Raw genomic sequence first — 13,372 nt, 5'->3', positions numbered from 1 at the left:
ACATGCTTTACTTCTCTCTGCATTTGGCTTTTTATGTTATGTGCAAACAACTTGTCTCCTGCAACCCCTATTCCCACAATCTTACTTTAGGTGTGTTGTGGCACTGATTAAAGGTATAGCGTCTTCTTTGGCCTTGGAAAACATTTGGTCTTTACCTGTGACTCAGTTCCAGATCTGTGTCCTGTCACAGCTTATGGGGGGGGGAAAGGCTGGTGCATACTATCAGCACATTAATTTCACAACATGGACTTCTGGAAAGTAATTAAAAATTACTTAAGAACTTTTTAAAACAATTATTTATTTAGTCACAGGTGGAATTGAGAAGATAGTTTTTATTCCTGCCTTTGCCGTTTGTGTTTAGTGGTATTTGTGTGAGAGCATTTCATTTTAGTACCCTTGCAAATGAGAATAATCTACCTTTGTGGTCAGAATTATCTGTTCTTACAGATAATAGTTTATGATAGATTTGGACTCCCAGCTAAATGTTTCAAAAAGCAGGGAGAGGAATGAAGAGAAGGAAGAAAACACAAGATGATGAGTGTTGAGTCCATCAGTGGTTACTTCAGTTGTTCCACTTCAGTTCAGTGGTTACCAGTGCCATAGATGCCTGCTCTGGGAATAACACAAGACCATTTTCACTAGAAGTTGAACACTTTAAGATTTTTGGTTTATCTTTTGAAATCTAGATGAAGATCCAGTTTCAGACGTGAGACTCACTGGGTGATCATTTCATTGAGATCAACTTGAATGACTAGGTGAAAAGTGCAAGAGGAATGTGCTATGACTGAGGTATGTCTAATGTGACTGATAACTCTCTGGATGTTGGGAGGCCTAGAAAAAGACCTGTTATTTGTTGAGTACTGTAATAGATACATTGTATATATTTACTTCTGATCTCTTGATAATTGAATTAGGTAGATATTTTAAACTAGCTGAGGAAACTGGAGCCCAGAGAGGTTAAGTAACTACACTAGTTCACGTAGCTGGTGGTCACCAACTCTGATCACCAGCTCTGTCAGCTATGAGTGAGGCACTGTTTTATTTTCTTTCTATATTAACTCCTAATTTCCATAACACCCCTATGGGCTCCGTATTTTTTACTCTCCTCATTTTATGATAGTGAGATCAAGGCGTAGAGTCATTAGTAATTTCCTGGCTGTGTGGCAGAATCCACAATTCAAATCCAGGCAGCCTGGCTACAGAGCTATACCAGCTTTCTTTTGGTTAGTGTTTTTGGTATTAATAAATTATTAAAATAAGATGATACCCCTCAGATCAGGGTGTAGAATCGTGCTCACCATGCCAGAGCCCCTCCATTGCTCAGTGCCAGTCTCAGTTACTTCTGTACTCCAATTAGTAGCCATTCTTCAGATTTCTATAGTAATTATTTCCTTATGTTTGAGTTTTTTCCATAAATGTATATTTCTAGACACTATAGTGTAGCCTTACCAGTTAAAAATTACTTAAGAACTTTTAAAAAAAAATTATTTTAGAACAAGCAGGGAGAGGGGCAGAGAGGGAGGGAAAGGGAAAGAATCTTGAGCAGACTCCCCACTGAGTGTGGAGCCTCATACAGGGCTCCATCTCATGACCCTGAGATTATGACCTGAGCTAAAATCACGAGTCAGACACTAAACCCACTGGGCTACACAGTTGCCCCTTAAAAACTCTTTAAAATATCTGTAGGTTTGCAGGGTGCCTGGGTGACACAGTTAGTTGAGCATCTGGCTCTTGGTTTCGACTCAGGTCGTGATCTCAGGGTCACGAAATTGAGGCCCGCGTTCGGCTCCATACTCAGCCTGGATTTTACTTGAGGCTCTCTCTGATAAATAAATAAATATATTTTTAAAAATCTGTAGGTTTTTCTTTCTGTTCCTCCTTTTCCCTTATAATTTATCAGATCTAGAATCTGGGTTTGACCTATATATACTGTAGACTGGATTTTGCTGATTATAAATTCATATACAATTCAGTATGTTCTGCCCTGGATAATTCCTGCACACTTATAGCTGGATCCAGGACTGGATCAGACTCAGATTCAAGTCCTTTGGCAATTCTCTAAGCAGTGTTTGTCAAGTCCATTGGAGGTGCCTGTGCCTCTCTTTGTGATCTCAGCAACTCTTGAAACTTCATACCTATATCTATTCATTTAAGGTTGCAAAACAGTGGTATTTTCTATCCTGTTTTTTTTTTTTTCTTATTAATTGGCATACTAGTCCCTTATATAGCATCTGGATACACAGCTATATGATTCCTTTAGGAAAGGCAGCATAAATGCTTGATTCTTTCCATTTATTTACCAATTTTCAAGATAATGAATTAGTTCCTTATTTTTTGATAAAGATTCTTTTTAAAAGAATCTTTAAAGATTTTTAAAAAAAAATCTAATGTCAATATAAGGTCATGAACTTAAACATATTTAGTTCATTGCAGTCATTATCATTATTGAAGCTTATGTTATCTCATCTTTGCCCTGGGGGGGAGATTTAAGCCTATTTTTTTGATAATGACCCTTACTAGTCTGTTGCTTGTTATCTGATAGCTTGAATGTTCTATCCCAAATCTGACAATCTGACATCATCCCTTAAAACTTTTTGTTTTTGTTTTTTCAAGAGGGAAATTGCATTTCAAGGTTATATCTGTATGCTAGGGATCCATAGTTATTGTTGGAGGTTTTTCTGTAGGCAGAGCTAGAATTCCTACATCTGTCTATTTATAAAATAGAGGCACACACATTAAAGATTAAGTATCTTATGAGTTCATACAAATACTTCCAATACAAACTGAGATTATAGAGCTTTAATTGAATTTCTCTATTATATCTATAACCCTATTTTTCTTTTCTTTTTTAAAAATTTGTTATTGTTCGGCAGAGAGAGAACAAGCAGGGGGAGTGGAGGAGGGAAAAGCAGGCTCCCCCTGAGGGGCTGGATCCCAGGGCTTGGGATCATGACCTGAGCTGAAGGCAGATGCTTAATGGATTGAACCATTCAGGAGCCCCTATGTATCATTTTGGTTACCCAGTGCTCCTTTATTAGGTTCCTTAGGAAGGAATAGTCCCTGAGTTCTTGTATGTGGATAAAAGTTTGTCTTCTTTATACTTGAAAGGCAGTTTTGCTGATATAAAATCTTTGGTTCACACTTCTTTTCCTTGAATTTCTTAAATATATTAAAGTCTTTCTTCTGGTATAAAGTATTGGTATGAAAGCCAGATGATAATCTAATTTTTTCCCCCTTATAAGTATTGTTCTTTTTTTCTAGATGACCAAAGAATTTTTTTTCTTTGAAGTCTAGTAATTTTATTAAGATGGGTCAGTGTTCTCGAGTATGTGATACGTTCTTTCCATATGTAATTTCAAATGTACATATTTTTTCATTTCAGGAAAGTTTTATTTTTTTAACAGATTTATTGAGATATATGTGATAAAAAATAAGCTGCACATATTTAAAGTATACTATTTGATAAGGTTTTGACATACATAGGCACCTGTGAAACCATCACATAATCAAGATTGTGCATATATCCATCACCCCAAAAATCCTTTGTTCCCCTTTGTGGTCCATCTTCCCAGCCTCTCATTCCCCTAGCCACCACTGATCTACTTAGATTAGGTTAATTTTGTTTTCTAAAATTTATTTTATTTTATTTTTAAAAGATTTTATTTATTTATTTGAGATAGAGCGAGAGGGAGAGAGAGGGAGAGAGCACAAGCGGGGAGAAGCAGCCTCTCCACTGAGTAGGGAGCCCAATGTGGGACTCAATCCCAGGACTCCAGGATTATGGCCTGAGTCGAAGGCAGACACTTAACCAACTGAGCCACCCGGTCGCCTGTTTTCTAGAATTTTATATAAATGGAGTTATACAGTATATAAATCTTCAGCTTCTTTTACTCAGCAATAAGTGTTTTCTGGTTCATATGTATTGTTGCATATATCAATAGTTTATTCCTTCTTTTTGAAGGTTTATTCCTTTTTATTGCTGAGAGATACTCCATTGTGTACATATACTAGTTTGTGTATCCATTCAGCTTTGATGGACTTTTGAGTTGTTTCCAGTTCCTGGCTATTACAAATAAATCTCTAGAGAACTTTCATGTACAATTCTTTGTGTGGTTGGCTGTATGCTTTCATTTCTTTTGGGTAAATACCTAGGAATGGAATAGCTGGATCTTAGGTATATAGTTAACCTTTTAAAAAATTGCCAAAGTGTTTTTCAAAGTGATTGTCCTATTTTACATGACCATCAGCAGTGTATCCGAGTTCCTGTTCCTTCATGTTAAGAGTCTGTTTTTTTGGTTTGTCTTTTTTTTCCCTTTGCCCTATTTTGTTTCTTAAATTTTACATGAGTGAAGTCATATGGTATTTGTGTTTCTCTGATACTTCACTTAGCGTTATACCTACTAGGTTCATTCATGTTGTTTTATAGCTGAATAATATTTCATTGGATATATATATTGCATCTTCTTTTTCCATTCATCTGTCAGTGAACACTTGGGCTGCTTCCGTGGTTTGGCTCTTGCAAATAATACTGCTATAAGCATGGGGTGCATGTATTCTTTTGAATTAGTGTTCTCATATTTTTTGGGTAAATATCCAGTAGCATCATTATTGGATCATAGGGTAGTTCTGTTTTTAATTTTTTTAAGAACTTCCATACCATCTCACATGGTGGCTGTACCAGTTTGCATTCTCACCAGCAGAGCACAAGAGTTCCTTTTTCTCTACATCCTAGCCAGTACTTGTTTGAATTTTTGATTTTAGCCATTCTGAGAGGTATGAGATAATATCTCATTGTGGTTTTGGTTTGCATTTCCCTGATGATGAGTGATATGGAGCTTGTTTTCATGTGCGTGTTGGCCATCTGTATATCATCTTTGGAGAAATGTCTGTTTATTGTCCTCTGCCCTTTTTTAAAAAAAAATTTTATTTATTTAGTTGTCAGAGAGCACAAGCAGGCAGAGTGGCAGGCAAAGGCGGAGAGAGAAGCAGGCTCCCCGCTGGACAAGGAGTCCGACGTGGGACTCGATCCCAGGACCCCGGGACCATGACCCGAGCCGACGGCAGTGGCCCAACCAACTGAGCCACCCAGACATCCCTCCTCTGCCCATTTTTAATTGGATTTTTTTTCAGTATTGGGTTGTATAAGTTCATATGTTGTTTTTTTTTTTTTTAAAGATTTTATTTATTTGATAGAGATCACAAGTAGGCAGAGAAGCAGGCAGAGAGAGAGAGGGAGGCAGGCTCCCCGCTGAGCAGGGAGCCCGATGCGGGGCTCGATCCCAGGACCCCAGGATCATGACCTGAGCCGAAGGCAGAGGCCTAACCCACTGAGCCACCCGGGTGCCCCAAGTTCATATGTTTTGAATACTAATCCTTTATCAGATATGTCATTTGCAAATATCTTCTCCTATTCTGTAGGTTGCCTTTTAGTTTGGATGGTGATTTTCTTTGCTGTGCAGAAGCTTTTTATTTTGAGGTAGTCCCAATAGTTAATTTTTGCTTTTATTTCCCATGCCTCAGGAGACCTATCTAGAAAGATATTGCTGCCATCAGTGTCAGAGAAATGACTGCCTGTACTCTCCACCTGCTCTTCCATGAGCAGGTGGAATGTCTTTCTATTTCTTTGTGTTATCTTAATTTCTTTCATTAGCGTTTTATTTTCAAAGTAGAGGTCTTTCACCTTATGGTTGTTTATTTCTAGGTATTTTAATATTTTTGGTGCAATTATAAATGGGATTGTTTCTTTTTAAAGATTTATTTATTTGAGAGATAGAGTGTGTGAGTGAGAGAGAGCACATGATGTGGGGAGGGGGAGAGCAAGAGAGAGAGAGAGAGAATCCCAAGCAGACTCCCAGCCGAGCAGAGCTGGATGCAGGGCTCCATCTCATGATCCTGAGATCATGACTTGAGGTGAAATCAAGAGTTGGATCCTTAACTGACTGAGCCACCCAGGCACCCTGAGATTATTTCCTTAATTTCTTTTTTCTGCTGCTTCATTATTAGTGTGTAGAAGTACAACAGATTTCTCTACAGTGATTTTGTATCCTGCAGCTACTGAATTAATTTATCAGTTCTAGTAGTTTTTTGGTTGAGTCTTTAGGGTTTTCTTTAGATAGTATCATGTCACCTACAGATGGCCAAAGTTTTACTTCTTCCTTACCTTTTTGGGTACTTTTAGTTTCTTTTTGTTGTCTGATTGCTGTGACTGGGACTTCCTGTACTGGATTGAATAAAAGTGGTGAGGGTGGATATCCTTGTCTTCTTCCTGACCTTAGAGGAAAACCTCCCAGTTTTTCCCATTGAGTATGATGTTAGCTATGGATTTTTCATATACAGCCTTTATTATTTGAGGTATTTTTCCTCTAAACCTACTTTATTGGAACGCCTGGGTGGCTCTGTTGGTTGGACGACTGCTTTTGGCTCAGGTCATGATCCCGGAGTCCTGGGATCGAGTTCCTCATTGGGCTCCCAGCTCCACGGGGAGTCTGCTTCTCCCTCTGACCTTCTCCTTGCTCATGCTCTCTCTCACTGCCTCTCTTTCAAATAAATAAATAAAATCTTAAAAAAAACACAACCTACTTTATTGAGGGTTTTTATCATGAATGGATGTTGTACTTTGTCAAATGCTTTAAACTCATCCATTGAGATGATCATATGGTTGATGTGATGTGTCACATTGACTGATTTGTGAATATTGAACTACCCTTCTATCACAATATTTATGAATATTCAACTACTCTTGCATCCCAGGAATAAATCCCACTTGATTTTGGTGAATGATTCTTTAAAATTTATTGTTAGATTCGGTTTACTGATATTGTTGAGGATTTTTGCATATATGTTCACTGGCGATATTGGCCTGTAGCTCTCTTTTTTTGCAGTGTCTTTATTTGGTTTTGGTATCAGGGTAAAGCTGGCCTCATAGAATGAATTTGGAAGCTTACTTTTCTATTCTATTCTTTGGAAAAGTTTGAGAAGAATAGGTATTAACTCTTCTTTAAATGTTTGGTAGAATTCCTCAATGAAACTGTCTGGTTCCGCACTTTAGTTTGTTGGGAGTTTTTTTGTTTGTTCATTGGGAGTGTTTTTTTCTAGCTCTTTAAATGTAAGGTTAGGTTGTTTGAGATTTTTCTCGTTTCTTGAGATAGGCCTGTATTGCTATGAAGTCTCTTAGAAGAGATGCTTTTGCCTCATCCCAAAGATTTCAGACCATTGTGTTTTCATTTTTCATTTGTTTCTGTGTAATTTTTATTTCTTTGATTTCTTGGTTGACCCATTCACTGATTAGGAGCATTTCATTCAATCTCCATATATTTTTGCTCTTTCCAGATTTTTTCTTATAGTTGATTTGTAGTTTTATAGTGTTGTGGTCAGAGAAGATGGATAATATGACTTTGATCTTCTTGAATTTGTTGAGACTTGCTTTGTGGCTTAATATGTGATTCTGCATCATGTTCCATGTGCACTTGAAAAGAATGTATAGTCTGCTGTTTGTGGATGGGATGTTCTTAATATATCTGTTAGTTAGATCCATCTAGTTCAGTGTGTCATTCAAATGCAGTGTTTCATTGTTGATTTTCAGTTTGGATGATCTGTCCATTGATGTAAGTGGAGGTGTTTAAGTCCCCTACTATTATTGTATTACTATCAGTTACTTCCTTTATGTTTGTTATTAACTGTCTTATATATTTGGGTGCTCCCATGTTAGATGCATAAATATTTATAATTGTTATGTCCTCTTATTGTATTGTCCCCTTTATTATTATATCATCCATTGTCTCTTGTTACAGTTGTTTTAAAGTCTGTTTTGCCCGGGGGCACCGGGATGGCTCAGTCAGTTAAGTGTCTGCTTTCAGCTCAGGTTGTGATCCCAGAGTCCCCAGATCAAGCCCTGTATTGGGCTCCCTGCTTGGCTGTGAGTCTCCCTCTGCTCCTCACCCCGCTCATGCTCTCTCTCTCAAATAAATAAATAAAAAAAAATTTTTAAAAAGGTGTTAAAATCTATTTTGTCCAGTAGAAGTATTGCTACTCAGCCTTATTTTGACATTCATTTGAATTATAAATGTTTCCCCATGCCCTCACTTTCAGTCTGCAGGTGTCTTTACATCTGAAATGAGCATACAGATAGGTCTTATTTTTTTCTTTTTCTTTTTCTTTTTTTAAAAATCTATTCTGTCACTGTATGTGTTTTGATTTGAGCATTTAGTCCATTTGCATTAAAAATATTTATTGATATATATTAATTGCCAGTTTGTTACTTGTTTCATGGTTGTTTTTGTAGTTTTTCTCTGACCTTTTCTTGTTCTCTTTCACAGTTTGTTGACTTTCTTTAGTGATACAGTTGGCTTTCTTTCTCGTTATCCTTTGCATACTTATTACTGGTTTCTGATTTGTGGTTACTGTTAGGTTTGTATATAACGTCTTCTATGTCTAGTGATCTATGGTTAGGTTTGCAGTCACTTAAGTTTGAAGCCATTTTTAGGTATATGGTGTTATATTTTACATCTTTCTATTTTATGACTCCCTTGAGTGATTTTTACAGAAATACTTATTTTTACTGCTTTTGTATTTTTTACTCTTCATTTTCTCACTTATGGTCCTTTCTACTCAGAGTCCCACTTAATATTTCTTGTAGGGCTTGTTTAATGGTCATGAATTCATTTAGTTTTTTTGTTTGAGAAAGTCTTTATTTCTTCTTTTGTGAATGATAGCCTTGCTGGATTTTCTTGGCTGTAGATTTTTCCCTTCTAGCACTTGGAATATATCATGCCACTCTCTTCTGGCCTGCATAGCTTCTGCTAAAAAACTTGCTGATAGCCTTATACTTATATGTAGGTGTCTTCTTTTCTTTTGTTGCTTTAAAAATTTTTTTCCATATTACTACTACTTGCCATTTTAATTACTATGTGTCTTGATGTGGATCTCCTTGGATTGAATTTTTTTGGAAATCTGTGCCTTCTGAATCTAGATATCTGTTTCTTCCTCAGATTAGGGAAGATTTCAGCTATTATTTTTTCAAATAAATATCTGCCCCCTTTTCTCTTTCTTCTTTTGGGATTCCTATAATGCAAATGTTATTATGCTGGATGGGAGTCGCTGAGTTCCCTGAATGTATTCTCAGTTTCCATATTTTGTTTCCTCTGTTTGTTCAGCTTGGTTACTTTCCATTATTCTATCTTCTATCTTGTTTCATGGTTGTTTTTGTAGTTTTTCTCTGACCTTACTTTCCATTATTCTGTCTTCCAGGTCTGCTTTCTCTATCCTGCTATTTATTCCATGTAATATATTTCTAATTTGATTTATTGTGTTCTTCATCTGTGGTTGGTTGTTTTTTTTATCTTTTTGTTAAGATCCTCACTAATGTCCTCCACTCTCTTCTCAAGTCCAGTGAATATTTTCATTACTTTAAATTCTCTATCAGGCATATTGCTTATATCCATTTCACGTAGGTCTTTTGTTGGTGTTTGGTCCTGTTCTTTCACTTGGGACATATTTTCTGTTCTCTCATTTTGCCTAACTTTGTGTCTGTTTTTGTGTTTAGTGTCAGTTATGTCTCTTGCCTTTGATGGTAATAGTTTTTTGAAGACAAGGCCCCATGGTTCCCTGCAGTACAGTGTCCCCTGTTTCTTAGGACATGGTGCTTCAGGAAGTATCTCCTATGTGTGTTGCTTATGGCCTGCTGTTGAGTCCTGGTTGCTTTTTCCTTGAGTCCAGTTGTCTGCGGAGGTTCTCTTTGCTTGTTGTGGGAAGTATTTGGTCCCCTGCTGAGTAGGATGTGTTTTAACAAGTGTGTTGTAGTCAGTCTGTGAAATGAGTCCTGCTGCTGCTGCTGCAGCTGAGGTCCTATAGGTCCTACAAAACCTGTGGATTAGGAGATGTGGTGTTGGTGAGGTTTGGGTTGGTGTTCTCAGGAGGAGGCCTGTAAGACTGGTACAAAGGCAAGCATGATGGGGAAGGTTGGATCCACTGAAATGTGGTATGGGGAGATGGGGCTGGCATAAACAAGTGTGGTATGGGGAGGTGGGGCTGGGGTAAGCAAGTGTGGTATGGGGAGATGGGGTTGGTGTAAACAAGTGTGCAATGGGGAGGTGGGCTGGTGTATGCAAGTGAGTATTGGCACCTGTGATGTTCTTGTTGAAAAATTAGCTGATAGCTTTATGGGGTTTCCCTTGTAACTACTAACGTTTCTTGTTGGTGTTTTTAAGAGTCTTTTTTTATCATTACTTTTTGCTATTTGCCCTGTTACGTGTTTGATGGTGGAACTTCTTGGGTTAACTTCATTAGGGCCTTTCTGTCCTTCCCGGATCAGGATGTCTGTTTCCTGCCCCAAACTGGGGAGGTTTTCAGCTATTATTTCTTCAAATAAGTTTTCTGCCCCCTTCTCTCTCCTCCTTCTGGGATCTCTATTATGTGAATGTTATGCTTGATTATGTTGCAGAGTTCCCTTCCTCTGTTCTCCTATTTTATTATTCTTTGTTGTTGTTGTTGTTGTTGTTGTGCAGTTTGGTTGCTTTGCATTAATCTCTCTTCCAGATTGCTAATCTCTTCTTCTGGGTCTTTTAATCTGCTACTGATTTACCTCCAATATATTTTTCATTTCTGTCTTTTTTTTTAAGATTTTTATTTTTATTTATTTGACAGAGAGAGACAGTGAGAGAGGGAATTCTTGAGCTCTTACTGGTTATTTTATTTACATATATATTTTTAATAAAATGTTTATGTATATATTTTATATTTAGTGTCTCTGTTGGCATTCTCACTGAGTTCATTCACTCTTGTCTCAGTCTAGTAATTAACTTCATGACTATCACTTTTGAAATCTTTATTAGGCATATTGCTTATCTCTCTTTTATTTATCTTTTTTACTGTGATTTTGTCTTGTTCTTTCATTTGGGTCATATTTCTCTGTTTCCTCATTTTGTCTCTATTTGTTTCTTTTTTTTTTTTTTTTAAAGATTTTTATTTATTTATTCAACAGACAGAGATCACAAGTAGGCAGAAAGGCAGGCAGAGAGAGAGGAGAAGCAGGCTCCTCACTGTGCAGAGAGCCTGACGCAGGGCTCGATCCCAGGACCCTGTGATCATGACCTGAGCCGAAGGCTGAGGCTTAACCCACTGAGCCACCCAGGCACCCCTCTCTATTTGTTTCTAAGTGTTAGGTAGGTCAGCTACATGTCCTGGTTTGAAAGTGAGTTGAGGGAAATTGGAGGGGGAGATGAACCGTGAGAGACTATGGACTCTGAAAAACAATCTGAGGGTTTTGAAGGGGCAGGGGGTGGGAAGTTGGGTGAGCCCGGTGGTGGGTATTATGGAGGGCACATATTGCATGGAGCACTGGGTTTGGTGCATAAACAATGAACTCTGGTACACTGAAAAGAAATTAAAAAAATAAAAAATTAAAAAAAATGTAAACCTAAAAAAAAAAAAGTAGTGGCCTTGTGTAGAAGAGATTCTGTGGTGCCGTATAGTGCAGTCTGCCCTGGTCACCAGAACCAGGCACTCCAGCTGTGTCCCCTTTGTAGGCTTAGCACACCCTTCTGTTGTGACTGAGCTGCTATTGCGGGTGTGCTGGTGGGAGGGGCTCACTTCCAGCTTGACTGGCTAAAGTGACTTGATTTTGCTTATGTGGGTGTACTGGGCACAGTTTGCTCCCTGCAATGTTGAGAGGCCCACATGCTACCTATGTGTTCACTGGTAGGTAGGGTTGGCACTTAGCCTAGCTAGCTATCTACAGTTAGTATCTGCCATGCCTGCAGGCATAGTGAAGGGCAGGACTTATACTCTGTACAGCCAGCTTAGAGGCTCAGGTAGGAACCGTGGGCACACTGGTGTGCATGCTGGGGCAGGAGTTACTTTGGAGTGTACACTGTTGGCAGAGTTGCCTTCCAGAGGGATGGCTGCCAAAGTGGGCAGGTTGGGTGGGGTGGTCTGCATGAGAATATGGGGGTGTGGCACTCAGTGGTAGTAAGGCGGATGGAGAGTGTTAGAACTGGCTCCCAGAAGCATCTTGCTATCTAGGCTGCAGGAGGCAAGGAAAAATGGCACCTGCCATCGCTTTTGTTGCCGGAGAAATTTTTGACCCCTCTAGTACATATTCTCAGATTAGTCAATAAATCTTTCATGAATACCTCCAGGTGCTTTTCAAGCTGCTGCTTCTGTGCTATGTCTCTGAGTTACTTAGTATGTTGGCTCTTTAAGGGTAGGGATTCGGTTTTCTTTTTTGTCTTTTTTAAAAAAAAAATTAATTAATTATTTATTTGACAGACAGAGATCACAAGTAGGCAGAGAGACAGGTGGGGGTGGGGGGGGTGGGGAGAGGCAGGCTCCCTGCTGAGCAGAGAGCCCGATTCGGGGCTCGATCCTAGGATCCCGGGATCATGACCTGAGCTGAAGGCAGAGGCTTTAACCCACTGAGTCACCCAGGCACCCGGGATTCGGTTTTCTGTCACCCTCTAGCTCTCCTGGAGTTAAGCCTGTTGATTTTTAAAGTTCCTGGAGTTAATCCCTAGTGGTCTTCAAAGTCAGTTTTTTGTTTTTTGTTTTTTTAAGATTTATTTATTTATTTGAGGAAGAGAGAGAGAATGAGCATGAGCAGGATTCTGAGGGAGAGGGACAAACAGACTTCATGCTAAGCACAGAACCAGATGCAGGGCTCAATCCCAGGACTCTGGGATAATGACCTGAGCTGAAGGCAGACACTTAACCGACTGAGTCACCTCGGTGGCCCTCAAAGCCCGATGTTAAGCTGATTTGTCTTCCTAGTGTTCCCAGTTCTAGGGGTTTACCTGGTGTGGGGTCTGATCCTCTTGCTTTTCATGCTTTGATGTCCCTCCTGTTTGTGGTTAGTTTACCATGGGGTTGGTTCCCATCTGCATCTCTGCCCATTCTACCCTTTTCTGTGTGGCTTTCTCTCTATAATTAGCTGTGGAAGATCTGTTCTTTCAGTCTTCAGATCATTTTCAAAGTTAATTGCATAGCTGTAGTTGTTGCCTCAGTGTGTCTGTGGGACAAGGTGAACTCAGGATCCTCCTACTCTACCATTTTCCCTTACACTTCCAAGGCATGGGTCTGCAGTCTCACTCTTTATTGGTGCATTTAAAACATAAGAGAGGGAATTTAAAGTGTGAAAGGGGGGAAGAAAAACAAGTGGCTCAAATGTCCAGTTAATCAAAATTAACCAAGGTCACTAAAACAATAGTGCCTCAGTTGTGGGAAGTGGCCTAGCTCTTTAGTCTTGTGGTTGGCCCTATGTTTATTGGAGAGAGCTGTCTTTGAAATGGATCCCTTCACAATCAAAGCTTAAGTCAGGCACTTGCATTACAAAAAAGAAAACTGCTAGAACTTAAACTATAACCATGTTAACCATTGTTTA

General features: G+C 38.8%; 1 protein-coding gene across 5 annotated transcripts in view; it reads left to right on the top strand.

Annotated features, from left to right (window-relative positions):
* CEP70 (centrosomal protein 70) overlaps positions 1 to 13,372 on the top strand; it is a 123,391-nt gene that overhangs the window by 12,927 nt on the left and 97,092 nt on the right. For all 5 annotated transcript variants that reach the window (XM_032334396.1, XM_032334387.1, XM_032334377.1 and 2 more), the window contains exon 2: positions 687 to 789. The gene's annotated coding sequence lies outside the window, so the exon portion shown is untranslated. The remainder of the gene's footprint in view (positions 1 to 686; positions 790 to 13,372) is intronic.

The sequence above is a fragment of the Mustela erminea genome, chromosome 1 (genome assembly GCF_009829155.1).
Source record: "Mustela erminea isolate mMusErm1 chromosome 1, mMusErm1.Pri, whole genome shotgun sequence".
Taxonomy (NCBI): domain Eukaryota; kingdom Metazoa; phylum Chordata; class Mammalia; order Carnivora; family Mustelidae; genus Mustela; species Mustela erminea.
Note: the sequence above shows the minus strand (reverse complement) of the source record. Positions and strands in the feature narration are given on the sequence as shown.